Raw genomic sequence first — 24,669 nt, forward strand, 5'->3', positions numbered from 1 at the left:
AACTACTCACACATGAAAGAGGGAGAGTATATGCACAAGAGAGAGCGCATGACAAGGAGAGCAACTACTCACACATGAAAGGGAGAGTATATGCACAAGAGAGAGCGCATGACAAGGAGAGCAACTGCACACATGAAAGAGGGAGAGTATATGCACAAGAGAGAGCGCATGACAAGGAGAGCAACTGCACACATGAAAGAGGGAGAGTATATGCACAAGAGAGAGCGCATGACAAGGAGGACAACTGCTCACACATGAAAGAGGGAGAGTATATGCACAAGAGAGAGCACATGACAAGGAGAGCAACTGCTCACACATGAAAGAGGGAGAGTATATGCACAAGAGAGAGCGCATGACAAGGAGAGCAACTGCTCACACATGAAAGAGGGAGAGTATATGCACAAGAGAGAGCGCATGACAAGGAGAGCAACTGCTCACACATGAAAGAGGGAGAGTATATGCACAAGAGAGAACGCATGACAAGGAGAGCAACTGCACACACACAAAAGAGGGAGAGTATATGCACAAGAGAGAGCGCATGACAAGGAGAGCAACTGCACACACACAAAAGAGGGAGAGTATATGCACAAGAGAGAGCGCATGACAAGGAGAGCAACTACTCACACATGAAAGAGGGAGAGTATATGCACAAGAGAGAGCGCATGACAAGGGGGACAACTGCACACACACGAAAGAGGGAGAGTATATGCACAAGAGAGAGCGCATGACAAGGAGGACAACTACACACATGAAAGAGGGAGAGTATATGCACAAGAGAGAGTGCATGACAAGGAGAGCAACTACTCACACACTAAAGAGGGAGAGTATATGCACAAGAGAGAGCGCATGACAAGGAGAGCAACTACTCACACATGAAAGAGGGAGAGTATATGCACAAGAGAGAGCGCATGACAAGGGGGACAACTGCACACACACGAAAGAGGGAGAGTATATGCACAAGAGAGAGCACATGACAAGGAGAGCAACTGCTCACACATGAAAGAGGGAGAGTATATGCACAAGAGAGAGCGCATGACAAGGAGGACAACTGCTGACACATGAAAGAGGGAGAGTATATGCACAAGAGAGAGCACATGACAAGGAGAGCAACTGCTCACACATGAAAGAGGGAGAGTATATGCACAAGAGAGAGCGCATGACAAGGAGAGCAACTGCTCACACATGAAAGAGGGAGAGTATATGCACAAGAGAGAGCGCATGACAAGGAGAACAACTGCACACACACTAAAGAAAGTGAGCATGTGCACAAGAGAGAGCGCATGACAAGGAGAGCAACTGCACACACATGAAAGAGGGAGAGTATATGCACAAGAGAGAGCGCATGACAAGGAGAGCAACTGCACACATGAAAGAGGGAGAGTATATGCACAAGAGAGAGCGCATGACAAGGAGGACAACTGCTCACACAGGAAAAAGGGAGAGTATATGCACAAGAGAGAGCGCATGACAAGGAGAGCAACTACACACACACTAAAGAAAGTGAGCATGTGCACAAGAGAGAGCGCATGACAAGGAGAGCAACTACTCACACATGAAAGAGGGAGAGTATATGCACAAGAGAGAGCGCATGACAAGGAGAGCAACTGCACACACATGAAAGAGGGAGAGTATATGCACAAGAGAGAGCGCATGACAAGGAGGACAACTGCTCACACAGGAAAGAGGGAGAGTATATGCACAAGAGAGAGCGCATGACAAGGAGAGCAACTACTCACACATGAAAGAGGGTGAGTATATGCACAAGAGAGAGCACATGACAAGGAGAGCAACTGCTCACACATGAAAGAGGGAGAGTATATGCACAAGAGAGAGCGCATGACAAGGAGAGCAACTGCACACACACTAAAGAAAGTGAGCATGTGCACAAGAGAGAGCGCATGACAAGGAGAGCAACTGCACACATGAAAGAGGGAGAGTATATGCACAAGAGAGAGCGCATGACAAGGAGGACAACTGCTCACACAGGAAAGAGGGAGAGTATATGCACAAGAGAGAGCGCATGACAAGGAGAGCAACTACACACACACTAAAGAAAGTGAGCATGTGCACAAGAGAGAGCGCATGACAAGGAGAGCAACTACTCACACATGAAAGGGAGAGTATATGCACAAGAGAGAGCGCATGACAAGGAGAGCAACTGCACACATGAAAGAGGGAGAGTATATGCACAAGAGAGAGCGCATGACAAGGAGAGCAACTACTCACACATGAAAGAGGGAGAGTATATGCACAAGAGAGAGCGCATGACAAGGAGAGCAACTACTCACACATGAAAGGGAGAGTATATGCACAAGAGAGAGCGCATGACAAGGAGAGCAACTGCACACATGAAAGAGGGAGAGTATATGCACAAGAGAGAGCGCATGACAAGGAGAGCAACTGCACACATGAAAGAGGGAGAGTATATGCACAAGAGAGAGCGCATGACAAGGAGGACAACTGCTCACACATGAAAGAGGGAGAGTATATGCACAAGAGAGAGCACATGACAAGGAGAGCAACTGCTCACACATGAAAGAGGGAGAGTATATGCACAAGAGAGAGCGCATGACAAGGAGAGCAACTGCTCACACATGAAAGAGGGAGAGTATATGCACAAGAGAGAGCGCATGACAAGGAGAGCAACTGCTCACACATGAAAGAGGGAGAGTATATGCACAAGAGAGAACGCATGACAAGGAGAGCAACTGCACACACACAAAAGAGGGAGAGTATATGCACAAGAGAGAGCGCATGACAAGGAGAGCAACTGCACACACACAAAAGAGGGAGAGTATATGCACAAGAGAGAGCGCATGACAAGGAGAGCAACTACTCACACATGAAAGAGGGAGAGTATATGCACAAGAGAGAGCGCATGACAAGGGGGACAACTGCACACACACGAAAGAGGGAGAGTATATGCACAAGAGAGAGCGCATGACAAGGAGGACAACTACACACATGAAAGAGGGAGAGTATATGCACAAGAGAGAGCGCATGACAAGGAGAGCAACTACTCACACACTAAAGAGGGAGAGTATATGCACAAGAGAGAGCGCATGACAAGGAGAGCAACTACTCACACATGAAAGAGGGAGAGTATATGCACAAGAGAGAGCGCATGACAAGGGGGACAACTGCACACACACGAAAGAGGGAGAGTATATGCACAAGAGAGAGCACATGACAAGGAGAGCAACTGCTCACACATGAAAGAGGGAGAGTATATGCACAAGAGAGAGCGCATGACAAGGAGGACAACTGCTGACACATGAAAGAGGGAGAGTATATGCACAAGAGAGAGCACATGACAAGGAGAGCAACTGCTCACACATGAAAGAGGGAGAGTATATGCACAAGAGAGAGCGCATGACAAGGAGAGCAACTGCTCACACATGAAAGAGGGAGAGTATATGCACAAGAGAGAGCGCATGACAAGGAGAACAACTGCACACACACTAAAGAAAGTGAGCATGTGCACAAGAGAGAGCCAGCAAGTAAGATTGAACAAGACATGTTTGCCCTTTTTCTTGCACTTGGGGGAATTGAGCACATTCCTCAGCTCTTAAAAAGATTATAAGAGAGTGCATATAAGATAAAGCATGTGCAAAAGAGAGTGCATTCAAAGAAAGCCACTGCATGCACACAAAAGGGTGTGAGTAAATGCAAAAGAGAGAGCAAGTGAGACAGAGTGAAAGAAAGAGCATAAGAGAATGCACACAAGAGCATAAGAGAGTGCACACAAGAGCATAAGAGAGTGCACACAAGAGCATAAGAGAGTGCACACAAGAGCATAAGAGAGTGCACACAAGAGCAGAAGAGAGTGCACACAAGAGCATAATAGAAGGCACACAAGAGCATAAGAGAATGCACACAAGAGCATAAGAGAGTGCACACAAGAGCATAAGAGAGTGCACACAAGAGCATAAGAGAGTGCACACAAGAGCATAAGAGAGTGCACACAAGAGCATAAGAGAGTGCACACAAGAGCATAAGAGAGTGCACACAAGAGCATAAGAGAGTGCACACAAGAGCATAAGAGAGTGCACACAAGAGCATAAGAGAATGCACACAAGAGCATAAGAGAGTGCACACAAGAGCATAAGAGAGTGCACACAAGAGCATAAGAGAGTGCACACAAGAGCATAAGAGAGTGCACACAAGAGCATAAGAGAGTGCACACAAGAGCATAAGAGAGTGCACACAAGAGCATAATAGAAGGCACACAAGAGCATAAGAGAGTGCACACAAGAGCATAAGAGAGTGCACACAAGAGCGCATGACAAGGAGAGCAACTGCACACACATGAAAGAGGGTGAGTATATGCACAAGAGAGAGCGCATGACAAGGAGGACAAGTACTCACATGAAAGAGGGTGAGTATATGCACAAGAGAGAACGCATGACAAGGAGAGCAACTGCACACACACAAAAGAGGGAGAGTATATGCACAAGAGAGAGCGCATGACAAGGAGAGCAACTGCACACACATGAAAGAGGGAGAGTATATGTACAAGAGAGAGCGCATGACAAGGAGAGCAACTGCACACACATGAAAGAGGGAGAGTATATGTACAAGAGAGAGCGCATGACAAGGAGAGCAACTGCACACACATGAAAGAGGGAGAGTATATGCACAAGAGAGAGCACATGACAAGGAGAGCAACTGCACACATGAAAGAGGGAGAGTATATGCACAAGAGAGAGCGCATGACAAGGGGGACAACTGCTCACACATGAAAGAGGGAGAGTATATGCACAAGAGAGAGCGCATGACAAGGAGAGCAACTACACACACATGAAAGAGGGAGAGTATATGCACAAGAGTGAGCGCATGACAAGGAGAGCAACTGCTCACACATGAAAGAGGGAGAGTATATGCACAAGAGAGAGCGCATGACAAGGAGAGCAACTGCACACATGAAAGAGGGAGAGTATATGCACAAGAGAGAGCGCATGACAAGGAGAGCAACTGCTCACACAGGAAAGAGGGAGAGTATATGCACAAGAGAGAGCGCATGACAAGGAGGACAACTACTCACACATGAAAGGGAGAGTATATGCACAAGAGAGAGCGCATGACAAGGAGAGCAACTGCACACACATGAAAGAGGGAGAGTATATGCACAAGAGAGAGCGCATGACAAGGAGAGCAACTGCTCACACAGGAAAGAGGGAGAGTATATGCACAAGAGAGAGCGCATGACAAGGAGGACAACTGAACACACATGAAAGAGGGAGAGTATATGCACAAGAGAGAGCGCATGACAAGGAGGACAACTACTCACACATGAAAGAGGGAGAGTATATGCACAAGAGAGAGCGCATGACAAGGAGGACAACTGCTCACACATGAAAGAGGGAGAGTATATGCACAAGAGAGAGCGCATGACAAGGGGGACAACTGCTCACACATGAAAGAGGGAGAGTATATGCACAAGAGAGAGCGCATGACAAGGAGAGCAACTGCTCACACATGAAAGAGGGAGAGTATATGCACAAGAGAGAGCGCATGACAAGGAGGACAACTACTCACACATGAAAGAGGGAGAGTATATGCACAAGAGAGAGCGCATGACAAGGAGAGCAACTGCACACACATGAAAGAGGGAGAGTATATGCACAAGAGAGAGCACATGACAAGGAGAGCAACTGCTCACACATGAAAGAGGGAGAGTATATGCACAAGAGAGAGCACATGACAAGGAGAGCAACTGCACACACACTAAAGAAAGTGAGCATGTGCACAAGAGAGAGCCAGCAAGTAAGATTGTACAAGACATGTTTGCCCTTTTTCTTCCACTTGGGGGAATTGAGCACATTCCTCAGCTCTTAAAAAGATTATAAGAGAGTGCATATAAGAGAAAGCATGTGCAAAAGAGAGTGCATTCAAAGAAAGCCACTGCATGCACACAAAAGGGTGTGAGTAAATGCAAAAGAGAGAGCAAGTGAGACAAAGAGCATAAGAGAATGCACACAAGAGCATAAGAGAGTGCACACAAGAGCATAAGAGAGTGCACACAAGAGCATAAGAGAGTGCACACAAGAGCATAAGAGAGTGCACACAAGAGCATAAGAGAGTGCACACAAGAGCATAATAGAAGGCACACAAGAGCATAAGAGAATGCACACAAGCGCATAAGAGAGTGCACACAAGAGCATAAGAGAGTGCACACAAGAGCATAAGAGAGTGCACACAAGAGCATAAGAGAGTGCACACAAGAGCATAAGAGAGTGCACACAAGAGCATAAGAGAGTGCACACAAGAGCATAAGAGAGTGCACACAAGAGCATAAGAGAATGCACACAAGAGCATAAGAGAGTGCACACAAGAGCATAAGAGAGTGCACACAAGAGCATAAGAGAGTGCACACAAGAGCATAAGAGAGTGCACACAAGAGCATAAGAGAGTGCACACAAGAGCATAAGAGAGTGCACACAAGAGCATAAGAGAGTGCACACAAGAGCATAAGAGAGTGCACACAAGAGCATAATAGAAGGCACACAAGAGCATAAGAGAGTGCACACAAGAGCATAAGAGAGTGCACACAAGAGCATAAAAGAATGCACACAAGAGCATAAGAGAGTGCACACAAGAGCATAAGAGAGTGCACACAAGAGCGCATGACAAGGAGAGCAACTGCACACACATGAAAGAGGGAGAGTATATGCACAAGAGAGAGCGCATGACAAGGAGGACAACTGCACACACATGAAAGAGGGAGAGTATATGCACAAGAGAGAGCGCATGACAAGGAGAACAACTGCACACATGAAAGAGGGAGAGTATATGCACAAGAGAGAGCGCATGACAAGGAGGACAACTGCACACATGAAAGAGGGAGAGTATATGTACAAGAGAGAGCGCATGACAAGGAGAGCAACTGCACACATGAAAGAGGGAGAGTATATGCACAAGAGAGAGCGCATGACAAGGAGGACAACTGCACACATGAAAGAGGGAGAGTATATGCACAAGAGAGAGCGCATGACAAGGGGGACAACTGCTCACACATGAAAGAGGGAGAGTATATGTACAAGAGAGAGCGCATGACAAGGAGGACAACTGCTGACACATGAAAGAGGGAGAGTATATGCACAAGAGAGAGCGCATGACAAGGAGAGCAACTGAACACACATGAAAGAGGGAGAGTATATGCACAAGAGAGAGCGCATGACAAGGAGAGCAACTGAACACACATGAAAGAGGGAGAGTATATGCACAAGAGAGAGCGCATGACAAGGAGGACAACTACTCACACATGAAAGAGGGAGAGTATATGCACAAGAGAGAGCGCATGACAAGGAGAGCAACTGCACACATGAAAGAGGGAGAGTATATGCACAAGAGAGAGAGCGCATGACAAGGAGAGCAACTGCTCACACAGGAAAGAGGGAGAGTATATGCACAAGAGAGAGCGCATGACAAGGAGAGCAACTACTCACACATGAAAGGGAGAGTATATGCACAAGAGAGAGCGCATGACAAGGAGAGCAACTGCACACACATGAAAGAGGGAGAGTATATGCACAAGAGAGAGCGCATGACAAGGAGGACAACTGCTCACACAGGAAAGAGGGAGAGTATATGCACAAGAGAGAGCGCATGACAAGGAGAGCAACTACTCACACATGAAAGAGGGAGAGTATATGCACAAGAGAGAGCGCATGACAAGGAGGACAACTGAACACACATGAAAGAGGGAGAGTACATGCACAAGAGAGAGCGCATGACAAGGGGGACAACTGCTCACACATGAAAGAGGGAGAGTATATGCACAAGAGAGAGCGCATGACAAGTGGGACAACTGCTCACACATGAAAGAGGGAGAGTATATGCACAAGAGAGAGCGCATGACAAGGAGGACAACTGCTGACACATGAAAGAGGGTGAGTATATGCACAAGAGAGAGCACATGACAAGGAGAGCAACTGCTCACACATGAAAGAGGGAGAGTATATGCACAAGAGAGAGCGCATGACAAGGAGGACAACTGCTCACACAGGAAAGAGGGAGAGTATATGCACAAGAGAGAGCGCATGACAAGGAGAGCAACTACACACACATGAAAGAGGGAGAGTATATGCACAAGAGAGAGCGCATGACAAGGAGAGCAACTACTCACACATGAAAGAGGGAGAGTATATGCACAAGAGAGAGCACATGACAAGGAGAGCAACTGCTCACACATGAAAGAGGGAGAGTATATGCACAAGAGAGAGCGCATGACAAGGAGGACAACTGCTCACACAGGAAAGAGGGAGAGTATATGCACAAGAGAGAGCGCATGACAAGGAGAGCAACTACACACACATGAAAGAGGGAGAGTATATGCACAAGAGAGAGCACATGACAAGGAGAGCAACTGCTCACACATGAAAGAGGGAGAGTATATGCACAAGAGAGAGCGCATGACAAGGAGAGCAACTGCACACACACTAAAGAAAGTGAGCATGTGCACAAGAGAGAGCCAGCAAGTAAGATTGTACAAGACATGTTTGCCCTTTTTCTTGCACTTGGGGGAATTGAGCACATTCCTCAGCTCTTAAAAAGATTATAAGAGAGTGCATATAAGAGAAAGCATGTGCAAAAGAGAGTGCATTCAAAGAAAACCACTGCATGCACACAAAAGGGTGTGAGTAAATGCAAAAGAGAGAGCAAGTGAGACAGAGTGAAAGAAAGAGCATAAGAGAATGCACACAAGAGCATAAGAGAGTGCACACAAGAGCATAAGAGAGTGCACACAAGAGCATAAGAGAGTGCACACAAGAGCATAAGAGAGTGCACACAAGAGCATAAGAGAGTGCACACAAGAGCATAATAGAAGGCACACAAGAGCATAAGAGAATGCACACAAGAGCATAAGAGAGTGCACACAAGAGCATAAGAGAGTGCACACAAGAGCATAAGAGAGTGCACACAAGAGCATAAGAGAGTGCACACAAGAGCATAAGAGAGTGCACACAAGAGCATAAGAGAGTGCACACAAGAGCATAAGAGAGTGCACACAAGAGCATAAGAGAATGCACACAAGAGCATAAGAGAGTGCACACAAGAGCATAAGAGAGTGCACACAAGAGCATAAGAGAGTGCACACAAGAGCATAAGAGAGTGCACACAAGAGCATAAGAGAGTGCACACAAGAGCATAAGAGAGTGCACACAAGAGCATAATAGAAAGCACACAAGAGCATAAGAGAGTGCACACAAGAGCATAAGAGAGTGCACACAAGAGCGCATGACAAGGAGAGCAACTGCACACACATGAAAGAGGGTGAGTATATGCACAAGAGAGAGCGCATGACAAGGAGGACAACTACTCAAATGAAAGAGGGTGAGTATATGCACAAGAGAGAACGCATGACAAGGAGAGCAACTGCACACACACAAAAGAGGGAGAGTAAATGCACAAGAGAGAGCGCATGACAAGGAGAGCAACTGCACACACATGAAAGAGGGAGAGTATATGTACAAGAGAGAGCGCATGACAAGGAGAGCAACTGCACACACATGAAAGAGGGAGAGTATATGTACAAGAGAGAGCGCATGACAAGGAGAGCAACTGCACACACATGAAAGAGGGAGAGTATATGCACAAGAGAGAGCACATGACAAGGAGAGCAACTGCACACATGAAAGAGGGAGAGTATATGCACAAGAGAGAGCGCATGACAAGGGGGACAACTGCTCACACATGAAAGAGGGAGAGTATATGCACAAGAGAGAGCGCATGACAAGGAGAGCAACTACACACACATGAAAGAGGGAGAGTATATGCACAAGAGTGAGCGCATGACAAGGAGAGCAACTGCACACACGAAAGAGGGAGAGTATATGCACAAGAGAGAGCGCATGACAAGGAGAGCTACTACACACACATGAAAGAGGGAGAGTATATGCACAAGAGAGAGCGCATGACAAGGAGAGCAACTGCACACACACGAAAGAGGGAGAGTATATGCACAAGAGAGAGCGCATGACAAGGAGAGCAACTGCTCACACATGAAAGAGGGAGAGCATATGCACAAGAGAGAGCGCATGACAAGGAGAGCAACTGCACACACACATGAAAGAGGGTGAGTATATGCACAAGAGAGAGCGCATGACAAGGAGAGCAACTACTCACACATGAAAGAGGGAGAGTATATGCACAAGAGAGAGCGCATGACAAGGAGGACAACTGCACACACATGAAAGAGGGAGAGTATATGCACAAGAGAGAGCGCATGACAAGGAGAGCAACTGCACACATGAAAGAGGGAGAGTATATGCACAAGAGAGAGCGCATGACAAGGAGAGCAACTGCTCACACAGGAAAGAGGGAGAGTATATGCACAAGAGAGAGAGCATGACAAGGAGAGCAACTACACACACACTAAAGAAAGTGAGCATGTGCACAAGAGAGAGCGCATGACAAGGAGAGCAACTACTCACACATGAAAGGGAGAGTATATGCACAAGAGAGAGCGCATGACAAGGAGAGCAACTGCACACACATGAAAGAGGGAGAGTATATGCACAAGAGAGAGCGCATGACAAGGAGGACAACTGCTCACACAGGAAAGAGGGAGAGTATATGCACAAGAGAGAGCGCATGACAAGGAGAGCAACTACTCACACATGAAAGAGGGAGAGTATATGCACAAGAGAGAGCGCATGACAAGGAGGACAACTGAACACACATGAAAGAGGGAGAGTATATGCACAAGAGAGAGCGCATGACAAGGAGGACAACTACTCACACATGAAAGAGGGAGAGTATATGCACAAGAGAGAGCGCATGACAAGGGGGACAACTGCTCACACATGAAAGAGGGAGAGTATATGCACAAGAGAGAGCGCATGACAAGGAGGACAACTGCTGACACATGAAAGAGGGAGAGTATATGCACAAGAGAGAGCGCATGACAAGGAGAGCAACTGAACACACATGAAAGAGGGAGAGTATATGCACAAGAGAGAGCGCATGACAAGGAGAGCAACTGAACACACATGAAAGAGGGAGAGTATATGCACAAGAGAGAGCGCATGACAAGGAGGACAACTACTCACACATGAAAGAGGGAGAGTATATGCACAAGAGAGAGCGCATGACAAGGGGGACAACTGCTCACACATGAAAGAGGGAGAGTATATGCACAAGAGAGAGCGCATGACAAGGAGAGCAACTGCACACATGAAAGAGGGAGAGTATATGCACAAGAGAGAGCGCATGACAAGGAGAGCAACTGCTCACACAGGAAAGAGGGAGAGTATATGCACAAGAGAGAGCGCATGACAAGGAGGACAACTACTCACACATGAAAGGGAGAGTATATGCACAAGAGAGAGCGCATGACAAGGAGAGCAACTGCACACACATGAAAGAGGGAGAGTATATGCACAAGAGAGAGCGCATGACAAGGAGAGCAACTGCACACACATGAAAGAGGGAGAGTATATGCACAAGAGAGAGCGCATGACAAGGAGAGCAACTGCTCACACAGGAAAGAGGGAGAGTATATGCACAAGAGAGAGCGCATGACAAGGAGGACAACTGAACACACATGAAAGAGGGAGAGTATATGCACAAGAGAGAGCGCATGACAAGGGGGACAACTGCTCACACATGAAAGAGGGAGAGTATATGCACAAGAGAGAGCGCATGACAAGGAGAGCAACTGCACACACACGAAAGAGGGAGAGTATATGCACAAGAGAGAGCGCATGACAAGGAGGACAACTACTCACACATGAAAGAGGGAGAGTATATGCACAAGAGAGAGCGCATGACAAGGAGAGCAACTGCTCACACATGAAAGAGGTAGAGTATATGCACAAGAGAGAGCGCATGACAAGGAGAGCAACTGCACACACACTAAAGAAAGTGAGCATGTGCACAAGAGAGAGCCAGCAAGTAAGATTGTACAAGACATGTTTGCCCTTTTTCTTCCACTTGGGGGAATTGAGCACATTCCTCAGCTCTTAAAAAGATTATAAGAGAGTGCATATAAGAGAAAGCATGTGCAAAAGAGAGTGCATTCAAAGAAAGCCACTGCATGCACACAAAAGGGTGTGAGTAAATGCAAAAGAGAGAGCAAGTGAGACAAAGAGCATAAGAGAATGCACACAAGAGCATAAGAGAGTGCACACAAGAGCATAAGAGAGTGCACACAAGAGCATAAGAGAGTGCACACAAGAGCATAAGAGAGTGCACACAAGAGCATAAGAGAGTGCACACAAGAGCATAAGAGAGTGCACACAAGAGCATAAGAGAGTGCACACAAGAGCATAATAGAAGGCACACAAGAGCATAAGAGAATGCACACAAGCGCATAAGAGAGTGCACACAAGAGCATAAGAGAGTGCACACAAGAGCATAAGAGAGTGCACACAAGAGCATAAGAGAGTGCACACAAGAGCATAAGAGAGTGCACACAAGAGCATAAGAGAGTGCACACAAGAGCATAAGAGAGTGCACACAAGAGCATAAGAGAATGCACACAAGAGCATAAGAGAGTGCACACAAGAGCATAAGAGAGTGCACACAAGAGCATAAGAGAGTGCACACAAGAGCATAAGAGAGTGCACACAAGAGCATAAGAGAGTGCACACAAGAGCATAATAGAAGGCACACAAGAGCATAAGAGAGTGCACACAAGAGCATAAGAGAGTGCACACAAGAGCATAAAAGAATGCACACAAGAGCATAAGAGAGTGCACACAAGAGCATAAGAGAGTGCACACAAGAGCATAAGAGAATGCACACAAGAGCATAAGAGAGTGCACACAAGAGCATAAGAGAGTGCACACAAGAGCATAAGAGAGTGCACACAAGAGCATAAGAGAATGCACACGAGCATAAGAGAGTGCACACAAGAGCATAAGAGAGTGCACACAAGAGCATAAGAGAGTGCACACAAGAGCATAAGAGAGTGCACACAAGAGCATAAGAGAGTGCACACAAGAGCATAAGAGAGTGCACACAAGAGCATAAGAGAGTGCACACAAGAGCATAATAGAAGGCACACAAGAGCATAAGAGAGTGCACACAAGAGCATAAGAGAGTGCACACAAGAGCATAAGAGAGTGCACACTCTGAGGGGCAGAAATCTCGAATCATCTCTATGGCGCGGAGGTCGCTGTTCAGACCGGCGCAGACATGTGGCGTAATGTGAACTATGTGCAGGAATGTGGGGAGGAAAATCCATGTTATTACAAATGTCATTCTGCTTAATTGTTGTTTTCTCTGTCACTAGTTATCAGTGTCCTCCACAGGCTGTATACATGTATATAGCATCGTATGGACCCACAGACATGTTACTGAGCAGATAGGAACTGATTCTTATTCATGTATTTTATTATTAGAGGGACTATACATGTATACAGCATCTTATGGACCCACAGACATGTTACTGAGCCGATAGGAACTGATTCTTATTCATGTATTTTATCATTAGAGGGAATATACATGTATACAGCATCTTATGGACCCACAGACATGTTACTGAGCAGATAGGAACTGATTCTGATTCATGTATTTTATTATTAGAGGGACTATACATGTATATAGCATCTAAGGGACCCACAGACATATAACTGAGCAGATAGGAACTGATTCTTATTCATGTATTTTATTATTAGAGGGACTATACATGTATACAGCATCTAAGGGACCCACAGATATGTTACTGAGCAGATAGGAACTGATTCTTATTCATGTATTTTATTATTAGAGGGACTATACATGTATACAGCATCTAAGGGACCCACAGATATGTTACTGAGCAGATAGGAACTGATTCTTATTCATGTATTTTATTATTAGAGGGACTATACATGTATACAGCATCTAAGGGACCCACAGATATGTTACTGAGCCGATAGGAACTGATTCTTATTCATGTATTTTATTATTAGAGGGACTATACATGTATACAGCATCTAAGGGACCCTCAGATATGTTACTGAGCAGATAGGAACTGATTCTTATTCATGTATTTTATTATTAGAGGGACTATACATGTATACAGCATCTAAGGGACCCTCAGACATGTTACTGAGCAGATAGGAACTGATTCTTATTAATTTATTTTATTATTAGAGGGACTATACATGTATACAGCATCTTATGGACCCACAGACATGTTACTGAGCAGATAGGAACTGATTCTTATTCATGTATTTTATTATTAGAGGGACTATACATGTATACAGCATCTTATGGACCCTCAGACATGTTACTGAGCCGATAGGAACTGATTCTTATTAATTTATTTTATTATTAGAGGGACTATACATGTATACAGCATCTTATGGACCCTCAGACATGTTACTGAGCAGATAGGAACTGATTCTTATTCATGTCTTTTATTATTAGAGGGACTATACATGTATACAGCATCTAAGGGACCCACAGACATATAACTGAGCAGATAGGAACTGATTCTTATTCATGTATTTTATTATTAGAGGGACTATACATGTATACAGCATCTTATGGACCCTCAGACATGTTACTGAGCAGATAGGAACTGATTCTTATTCATGTATTTTATTATTAGAGGGACTATACATGTATACAGCATCTTATGGACCCTCAGACATGTTACTGAGCAGATAGGAACTGATTCTTATTCATGTATTTTATTATTAGAGGGACTATACATGTATACTGTCACGATGCCGGCTGGCAGGTAGTGGATCCTCTGTGCCAGAGAGGGATTGGCGTGGACCGTGCTAGTGGATCGGTTCTAAGTCACTACTGGTTTTCACCAGAGCCCGCCGCAAAGCAGGATGGTCTTGCTGCGGCGGTAGTGACCAGGTCGTATCCACTAGCAACGGCTCAACCTCTCTGGCTGCTGAAGATAGGCGCGGTACAAGGGAGTAGACAGAAGCAAGGTCGGACGTAGCAGAAGGTCGGGGCAGGCAGCAAGGATCGTAGTCAGGGGCAACGGCAGGAGGTCTGGAACACAGGCTAGGAACACACAAGGAAACGCTTTCACTGGCACGATGGCAACAAGATCCGGCAAGGAAGTGCAGGGGAAGTGAGGTGATATAGGGAAGTGCACAGGTGATCAGACTAATTGGAACCACTGCGCCAATCAGCGGCGCAGTGGCCCTTTAAATCGCAAAGACCCGGCGCGCGCGCGCCCTAGGGAGCGGGGCCGCGCGCGCCGGGACAGGACCGACGGAGAGCGAGTCAGGTACGGGAGCCGGGGTGCGCATCGCGAGCGGGAGCTACCCGCATCGCGAATCGCATCCCGGCTGGAGGCGGTATCGCAGCGCCCCGGGTCAGTGGATCTGACCGGAGCGCTGCAGTGAGGAGAGTGTAGCGAGCGCTCCGGGGAGGAGCGGGGACCCGGAGCGCTCGGCGTAACAGTACCCCCCCCTTGGGTCTCCCCCTCTTCTTAGAGCCTGAGAACCTGAGGAGCAGACTTTTGTCTAGGATATTGTCCTCAGGTTCCCAGGATCTCTCTTCAGGACCACAACCCTCCCAATCCACTAAAAAAAAGGTTTTCCCTCTGACCTTTTTGGATGCCAGAATCTCTTTGACGGAGAAGATGTCCGAGGAGCCGGAAACAGGAGTGGGAGGAACAGATTTGGGAGAGAAACGGTTGATGATAAGTGGTTTAAGAAGAGAAACGTGAAAGGCATTAGGAATACGAAGAGAAGGAGGAAGAAGAAGTTTGTAAGAGACAGGATTAATCTGGCACAAAATTTTGAAAGGACCAAGATAGCGTGGTCCCAACTTGTAGCTAGGGACACGGAAGCGGACATATTTAGCGGAGAGCCATACCTTGTCTCCAGGGGAAAAAATGGGAGGAGCTCTTCTTTATCCGCGAACTTCTTCATGCGTGATGAAGCCTGTAAGAGAGAATTTTGGGTCTCTCTCCATATGATGGAAAGGTCACGAGAAATTTCATCCACAGCGGGCAGACCAGAGGGCAAGGGGGTAGGGAGGGGGGGAAGAGGGTGACGGCCGTACACCACGAAAAATGGGGATTTGGAGGAAGATTCAGAGACTCTGAAGTTATACGAGAATTCGGCCCATGGTAGAAGATCTGCCCAGTCATCCTGGCGGGAGGAAACAAAATGTCGTAAATAATCACCCAAGACCTGGTTAATTCTTTCTACTTGTCCATTGGATTGAGGATGATATGCAGAAGAAAAATTTAATTTAATCTTGAGTTGTTTACAGAGAGCCCTCCAGAATTTAGACACGAATTGGACGCCTCTATCCGAGACGATCTGCGTAGGCAACCCGTGAAGACGAAAAATGTGTACAAAAAATTGTTTAGCCAACTGAGGCGCTGAAGGAAGACCAGGAAGAGGGATGAAATGTGCCATTTTGGAGAATCGATCAACGACCACCCAAATAACAGTGTTGCCACGGGAAGGGGGTAAGTCAGTAATAAAATCCATACCAATCAGAGACCAAGGCTGTTCGGGGACAGGCAGAGGATGAAGAAAACCAGCGGGCTTCTGGCGAGGAGTCTTATCCCGGGCACAGATAGTGCAGGCTCGCACAAAGTCCACAACATCCGTCTCCAGAGTCGGCCACCAATAGAAGCGAGAGATGAGTTGCACAGATTTCTTGATGCCCGCATGACCTGCGAGATGGGAGGAGTGACCCCATTTGAGGATTCCGAGGCGTTGGCGTGGAGAAACAAAGGTCTTTCCTGGAGGAGTTTGCCTGATGGAGGCTGGAGAAGTGGAAATCAGGCAGTCAGGAGGAATGATGTGTTGCGGAGAGAGTTCAATTTCAGAAGCATCCGAGGAACGAGAGAGAGCATCGGCCCTAATGTTCTTATCGGCAGGCCGAAAGTGAATTTCAAAATTAAATCGGGCAAAGAACAGAGACCACCTGGCCTGGCGAGGATTCAGCCGTTGGGCAGACTGGAGGTAGGAGAGGTTCTTGTGATCGGTGTAAATAATAACTGGAAACCTTGATCCCTCCAGCAGATGCCTCCATTCCTCAAGTGCTAATTTAATGGCTAGAAGCTCTCGATCCCCGATGGAGTAGTTCCTCTCCGCCGGAGAGAAGGTCCTAGAAAAAAAACCACAAGTAACAGCATGCCCGGAAGAATTTTTTTGTAGAAGGACAGCTCCAGCTCCCACTGAGGAGGCATCAACCTCCAATAGGAAGGGTTTGGATGGGTCAGGTCTGGAGAGCACGGGAGCCGAAGAAAAGGCAGACTTGAGCCGTTTAAAGGCGTCTTCCGCTTGAGGAGGCCAAGACTTGGGATCGGCATTTTTTTTGGTTAAAGCCACGATAGGAGCCACAACGGTAGAAAAATGTGGAATAAATTGCCTGTAATAATTGGCGAACCCCAAAAAACGTTGGATAGCACAGAGTCCGGAGGGGCGTGGCCAATCTAAGACGGCAGAGAGTTTGTCTGGATCCATTTGTAGTCCCTGGCCAGAGACCAAGTATCCTAGGAAAGGAAGAGATTGGCATTCAAACAGACATTTCTCTATTTTGGCATAGAGTTGATTGTCACGAAGTCTCTGAAGAACCATACGGACATGCTGGCGGTGTTCTTCTAGATTGGCAGAAAAAAATCAGGATATCGTCCAGATATACAACAACACAGGAGTATAAGAGATCACGAAAAATTTCATTAACAAAGTCTTGGAAGACGGCAGGGGCGTTGCACAGGCCAAAGGGCATGACCAGATACTCAAAGTGTCCATCTCTGGTGTTAAATGCCGTTTTCCATTCATCCCCCTCTCTGATGCGGATGAGATTATAAGCACCTCTTAAGTCCAGTTTGGTAAAGATGTGGGCACCTTGGAGGCGATCAAAGAGTTCAGAGATGAGGGGTAGGGGGTAGCGGTTCTTAACCGTGATCTTATTAAGACCGCGGTAGTCAATGCAAGGACGTAGGGAGCCATCTTTTTTGGACACAAAGAAAAATCCGGCTCCGGCAGGAGAGGAGGATTTACGGATAAAGCCCTTTTTTAAATTTTCCTGGACGTATTCAGACATGGCAAGAGTCTCTGGGGCGGACAGAGGATAAATTCTGCCCCGGGGTGGAGTAGTGCCCGGGAGGAGGTCGATAGGACAATCATAAGGCCTGTGAGGAGGTAGAGTCTCAGCTTGTTTTTTGCAAAAAACATCCGCAAAGTCCATATAGGCCTTAGGGAGGCCGGTTACAGGAGGAACCACAGAGTCACGGCAAGGGTTACTGGGAACCGGTTTTAGGCAGTCCTTGGAACAAGAGGGCCCCCAACTCTTGATCTCCCCAGTGGACCAATCCAGGGTTGGGGAATGAAGTTGAAGCCAGGGAAGTCCAAGGAGAATTTCAGAAGTGCAATTGGGGAGGACCAAAAGTTCAATCCTCTCGTGATGAGATCCGATGCACATTAGAAGGGGCTCCGTGCGGAAACGTATGGTACAGTCCAATCTTTCATTGTTTACACAATTGATGTAGAGGGGTCTGGCGAGACTGGTCACTGGGATGTTGAACCTGTTGACGAGAGAGGCCAAAATAAAATTTCCTGCAGATCCGGAGTCCAAGAAGGCCATGGTAGAGAAGGAGAAGGCAGAGGCAGATATCCGCACAGGCACAGTAAGACGTGGAGAAGCAGAGTAGACATCAAGGACTGTCTCACCTTTGTGCGGAGTCAGCGTACGTCTTTCCAGGCGGGGAGGACGGATAGGACAATCCTTCAGGAAGTGTTCGGTACTAGCACAGTACAGGCAAAGATTCTCCATGCGGCGTCGTGTCCTCTCTTGAGGTGTCAGGCGAGACCGGTCGACCTGCATAGCCTCCACGGCGGGAGGCACAGGAACAGATTGCAGGGGACCAGAGGAGAGAGGAGCCGGGGAGAAGAAACGCATCGTGCGAACAGAGTCCATATCCTGGCGGAGCTCCTGACGCCTTTCGGAAAAACGCATGTCAATGCGAGTGGCTAGGTGAATGAGTTCATGTAGATTAGCAGGAATTTCTCGTGCGGCCAGAACATCTTTAATGTTGCTGGATAGGCCTTTTTTAAAGGTCGCGCAGAGGGCCTCATTATTCCAGGATAATTCTGAAGCAAGAGTACGGAATTGTACGGCATACTCGCCAACGGAAGAATTACCCTGGACCAGGTTCAACAGGGCAGTCTCAGCAGAAGAGGCTCGGGCAGGTTCCTCAAAGACACTTCGGATTTCCGAGAAGAAGGAGTGTACAGAGGCAGTGACGGGGTCATTGCGGTCCCAGAGCGGTGTGGCCCAAGACAGGGCTTTTCCAGACAGAAGGCTGACTACGAAAGCCACCTTAGACCTTTCAGTGGGAAACTGGTCCGACATCATCTCCAAGTGCAGGGAACATTGGGAAAGAAAGCCACGGCAAAACTTAGAGTCCCCATCAAATTTATCCGGCAAGGATAGGCGTAGACCAGAAGCGGCCACTCGCTGCGGAGGAGGTGCAGGAGCTGGCGGAGGAGATGATTGCTGAAGCTGTGGTAGTAACTGCTGTAGCATAACGGTCAGTTGAGACAGCTGTTGGCCTTGTTGCGCTATCTGTTGTGACTGCTGGGCGACCACCGTGGTGAGGTCAGCGACAACTGGCAGAGGAACTTCAGCGGGATCCATGGCCGGATCTACTGTCACGATGCCGGCTGGCAGGTAGTGGATCCTCTGTGCCAGAGAGGGATTGGCGTGGACCGTGCTAGTGGACCGGTTCTAAGTCACTACTGGTTTTCACCAGAGCCCGCCGCAAAGCGGGATGGTCTTGCTGCGGCGGTAGTGACCAGGTCGTATCCACTAGCAACGGCTCAACCTCTCTGGCTGCTGAAGATAGGCGCGGTACAAGGGAGTAGACAGAAGCAAAGTCGGACGTAGCAGAAGGTCGGGGCAGGCAGCAAGGATCGTAGTCAGGGGCAACGGCAGGAGGTCTAGAACACAGGCTAGGAACACACAGGAAACGCTTTCACTGGCACGATGGCAACAAGATCCGGCAAGGAAGTGCAGGGGAAGTGAGGTGATATAGGGAAGTGCACAGGTGATCAGACTAATTGGAACCACTGCGCCAATCAGCGGCGCAGTGGCCCTTTAAATCGCAAAGACCCGGCGCGCGCGCGCCCTAGGGAGCGGGGCCGCGCGCGCCGGGACAGGACCGACGGAGAGCGAGTCAGGTACGGGAGCCGGGGTGCGCATCGCGAGCGGGAGCTACCCGCATCGCGAATCGCATCCCGGCTGGAGGCGGTATCGCAGCGCCCCGGGTCAGTGGATCTGACCGGAGCGCTGCAGTGAGGAGAGTGTAGCGAGCGCTCCGGGGAGGAGCGGGGACCCGGAGCGCTCGGCGTAACATATACAGCATCTTATGGACCCTCAGACATGTTACTGAGCCGATAGGAACTGATTCTTATTCATGTATTTTATTATTAGAGGGAATATACATGTATACAGCATCTAAGGGACCCACAGATATGTTACTGAGCAGATAGGAACTGATTCTTATTCATGTATTTTATTATTAGAGGGACTATACATGTTGGACGATGTTCAATCTCCGGCACCCTGGCAGTCCCCAGAAAGGAAGTGTGTGGACCCCTCCATGTACCTCTATGGGAGAGCCGGAGATACAGCGTCCGTAGAGATGCATGGAGGGGGCATGCAGGGGTGGACACGCACCTTTGCTGGGGACTGCCAGGGTGCCCTGCAGGAATACTCCTTTAACCCCTTAAGGACCCAGGACGTACTAGAACGTCCTGGTGTTTCTCCGGTCTCTGCCGCGCCCCGGGCAGAGATCGGAACAGCTAGCCGGCTGAAATCTTTCAGCAGGCTTGCCGTGCATATGCCGAGGGTGGTCCCCGGACCCCCACATGTCGGCGATCGCCGGAGATTGCTTGCGAATTCATGCAAGCGATCTTCGGCGATTCGGGTCATTCGGAATACAGGGTGATCAGCGGTGTATGATACACCACCAATCACCAACAATACTGTCACCGCCCCAGCAACGCTACTATTGGCCAGCGATCGTCTGGCCAATAGTAGCGCGGCAGAGGAGGGGTTAACGGTCGTTCCCGCCGCTGTACCCGCTCGCTGTGTTCAGTCAGCGGGTACAGCAGCGCAGAGAGGACCGTGGATCCCCCCTCAGAGCACCGGAAACCCCTCAGGAGCCGTTAGAATAGGGACAGACTCTTGCTGGGACAGGTAGGTGAATAAGTGTCAATAAAGTTAATAAAAGTTAAAAAAAAAGAAAAAAAAAGTAACCCCTCCTCCCCCCCTGACCCCCTAATAGGTCCCAAAGGGTCCTATTAGGGTCTGATCCCTGACCCCGGGCCCTATTAGGGGTTCAGGGAGCTGCGTGCGCCATCCGTTTTTTTGTGGGTTTTTTTGGCCGCAGCTTTTTTTTATTTTTTATAAAATAAAATCCTCCCTGACCCCCTAATAGGTCCCCCAGGGCCCTATTAGGGGTTCAGGGAGCTGCGTTTGCGACACCTTTTTTTTGGGGCCGCAGCTTTTTTTTTTTTAATAACGGTGTGTGGTTGTAAATCACACACCGTTATTATATAAAGTTTACACCAAGCACCACATACACACTTCCCCGCCCAACCCCCGCCAAAAATGGGTCATAGGTCACTGAGTTACTATCATCGGAGACTTTTTATGTTGCCTGAAATGCGCAGCTCTCTCTGTCCACCTGAGCGGGGTGCGCATTTGAGGCAACAGATTAGGGACGGCCACACACATCACATTCCCAGAATGATGATTCAGAGCACAGGGTTTGGGGCGGGCATATTTTTTTAGTTTTGGCTATGCTCTGGGTCATCATTCTGGGAATATATCCTTTTTTTATTATGATTTATAATTTTCTGACCCACTGTACCCCATATTAAGGGCCTCTGTACCCCACCTGTCTACCCCAGTTACGGCCCATTGTCCCCCATAGTGTTTCCCTATATTAGGGCTCAGTGCTGCCCCCATTAATGCTCTTTGAGGGGGGGTCCCACATCCTGGCTCCATATCAAGCTCAAGGTCCCTGACTGCGCTCCCACTCAAGCAAGACCTGCTGTGCACCCGCCATGCCAAATTCATAGGTATGTCCTTACTCAAAATAAATGTATTTACAAATTGTGGGGGGTCTTTTCTGCTATTAACCCTTGTAAAAATGTAAAATTTTTTTGGGGAAAAATTTGACATATGCAAAAGTCGTGAAACCCCTGTGGGGTATTAAGGCTCACTTTACCCCTTGTTACGTTCCTCAAGGGGTCTAGTTTGCAAAATGGTATGCCATGTGTTGTTTTTTTTGCTGTCCTGGCACCATAGGGGCTTCCTAAATGCGGCATGTCCCCCACATTTCAGCAAAGTTTGCAAATGTGACTCCTTCTCTTTTGAGCATTGTGGCGCCCCTGCAGTGCACTTGACGTCCACTTATGGGGTACTTCCATACTCAGAAGAGATGAGGTTACAAATTTTGGGGGGTATTTTCTGCTATTAACCCTTGCAAATATGTGAAATTTGGGGGGAAACACACATTTTAGTGAAAACATTTTTTTTTTTACATATGCAAAAGTTGTGAAACCCCTGTGGGGTATTAAGGCTCACTTAATTCCTTGTTACGTTCCTCAAGGGGTCTAGTTTCCAAAATGGTATGCCATGTGTTTTGTTTTTGCTGTCCTGGCACCACAGGAGCTTCCTAAATGCGACATGCCCCCCTAGCAAAATTTCCTCTCAAAAAGCCAAATATTACTCCTTCTCTTCTGAGTATTGTAGTTCGCCCGTAGTGCACTTCAGGTCCACTTATGGGGTACCGCCATACTCAGAAGAGATGGGGTTACAAATTTTGGGGGTATTTTCTGCTATTAACCCTTGCAAATATGTGAAATTTGGGGGGAAACACACCTTTTACTGAAAATGTTTTTTTGTTTTTTTTACATATGCAAAAGTCGTGAAACCCCGAAAGCATCTTTGAGAACACATGGATGTCCTGAGTCAAAAACGCCCAGCGGGCCGGGTAAATGCGCTCCGCGGGCCGCATGTGGCCCGCGGGCCGTAGTTTGAGGACCCCTGACCTAAAGGGTTAAAATGCTGACTGAATGTCATTTTGAATACTTTGGGGGGTGCAGTTGGGGTCATTTGTGGGGTATTTCCAATATGAAGACCCTTCAAATCCACTTCAAACCTGAACTGGTCCCTGAAAAATAGTGAGTTTGAAAATTGCTGCTGAACTTTGAAGCCCTCTGGTGTCTTCCAAAAGTAAAAACACGTCAATTTTATGATGCAAACATAAAGTAGACATATTGTATATGTGAATAAAATAAAATAAATTATTTGGAATATCCATTTTCCTTACAAGCAGAGAGCTTCAAAGTTAGAAAAATGCAAAATGTTAAAATTTTTTATCAAATTTTGGGATTTTTCACCAAGAAAGGATGCAAGTTACCACAAAATTTTACCACCTTGTTAAAGTAGAATATGTCACGAAAAAACAATCTCGGAATCAGAATAAGTAAAACCATTCCAGAGTTATTAATGTTTAAAGTGACAGTGGTCAGATGTTCAAAAAATGGCCGGGTCCTAAGGTGTAAAATGGCTGGGTCTTTAAGGGGTTAAAGGGGTACTCTGCTTGAATTTTTTTTTTTTTTTTTAAATCAACCGGTGCCTGGAAGTTAAACAGATTTGTAAATTACTTCTATTTAAAAATCTTAACCCTTCCAGTACTTATCAGCTGATGTATGCTCCACAGGAAGTTGTGTAGTTCTTTCCAATCTGACCACAGTGCTCTCTGCTGACACTCTTTTTTATTATAAAAGTACAAAACACAAAACAAGTTCATTTCACTGTAACAAAATTAACAAAACTGAACATAACAACAAACTATTCATCTCAAAATAACAACTTAAACCGGCCAGCCCAGATAAACCAAAAATAAATAAATAAATCATTACCTACTATAGTCCAACACACACACACACACACACATACCTAATGAACATAAATAAAGCTTTCCTCGCTGGGATCAAAAACTAAAAATATCCAAACTAGGAAACATAACCACACTGCCCCCCCCCCTAATAACAAGACAAAAAAAAATAAAAAATAAAAAAAATAAAAAATAAAAAAAAAATAAAAAAAATGGCTAGCTGCCGTAACAAAAATAATCCAACTTGGATAACAAAATATATATTATTTTTTTTTTATACATCTATATTTTTTTTCCCCTTTTTTTATATACTATATATATATATATACATATATATATATATATATACATACATACATACACATATCCACATACATACACATACACACATACACACATTTTTCTTTTTTTTTCCTTTTTTGTTTTTTTAACTTCCCCTACCCTCCAACCCCCCCCCCCCCCACCCCCCCACCCCCACCCAAACACACATACATATACCCACAAACTAAAACTAATCCACACTGGGACACAAACATAAACACAGACATAAATATAGTGTACTCTTAACACAATGCTATAATAACTGAAAACTGGTCCGACTGCCTTTCTCACAAAATAATTATGACATTATATTAAAAAAAAAAAAAAAAAAAAAAAAAAAAAAAAAAAAAAAAAATTATACATAAAATCATACAGAATATACATAACAAACAACTTAACACAGAAAAACAACCAACCTATACTAAACTATCCCATCACCCACCACTCCCTCTGGACATGAGTCAGAGTCCATAGGTCACAGTTTTTGTCCACAACTGACCCATACC

The 24,669-nt window shown here is 46.6% G+C and overlaps 1 protein-coding gene across 5 annotated transcripts in view; it reads left to right on the forward strand.

The window, feature by feature from the left end:
- The window catches only part of LOC130291093 (histo-blood group ABO system transferase-like), a 78,343-nt gene that overhangs the window by 30,541 nt on the left and 23,133 nt on the right, over window positions 1–24,669 (forward strand). The window contains exon 1 of one of the 5 annotated variants that reach the window (XM_056539493.1): window positions 10,871–10,879. The exons of 1 other annotated variant lie outside the window; for it this stretch is intronic. The gene's annotated coding sequence lies outside the window, so the exon portion shown is untranslated. Of the gene's footprint in view, window positions 1–10,870; window positions 10,880–11,786; window positions 11,806–21,958; window positions 22,017–24,669 lie in introns of those variants that run through there. 3 more of the 5 variants (XM_056539492.1, XM_056539495.1, XM_056539491.1) reach the window with 3 other exon arrangements.

Source organism: Hyla sarda, chromosome 9 (genome assembly GCF_029499605.1).
Source record: "Hyla sarda isolate aHylSar1 chromosome 9, aHylSar1.hap1, whole genome shotgun sequence".
NCBI lineage: Eukaryota > Metazoa > Chordata > Amphibia > Anura > Hylidae > Hyla > Hyla sarda.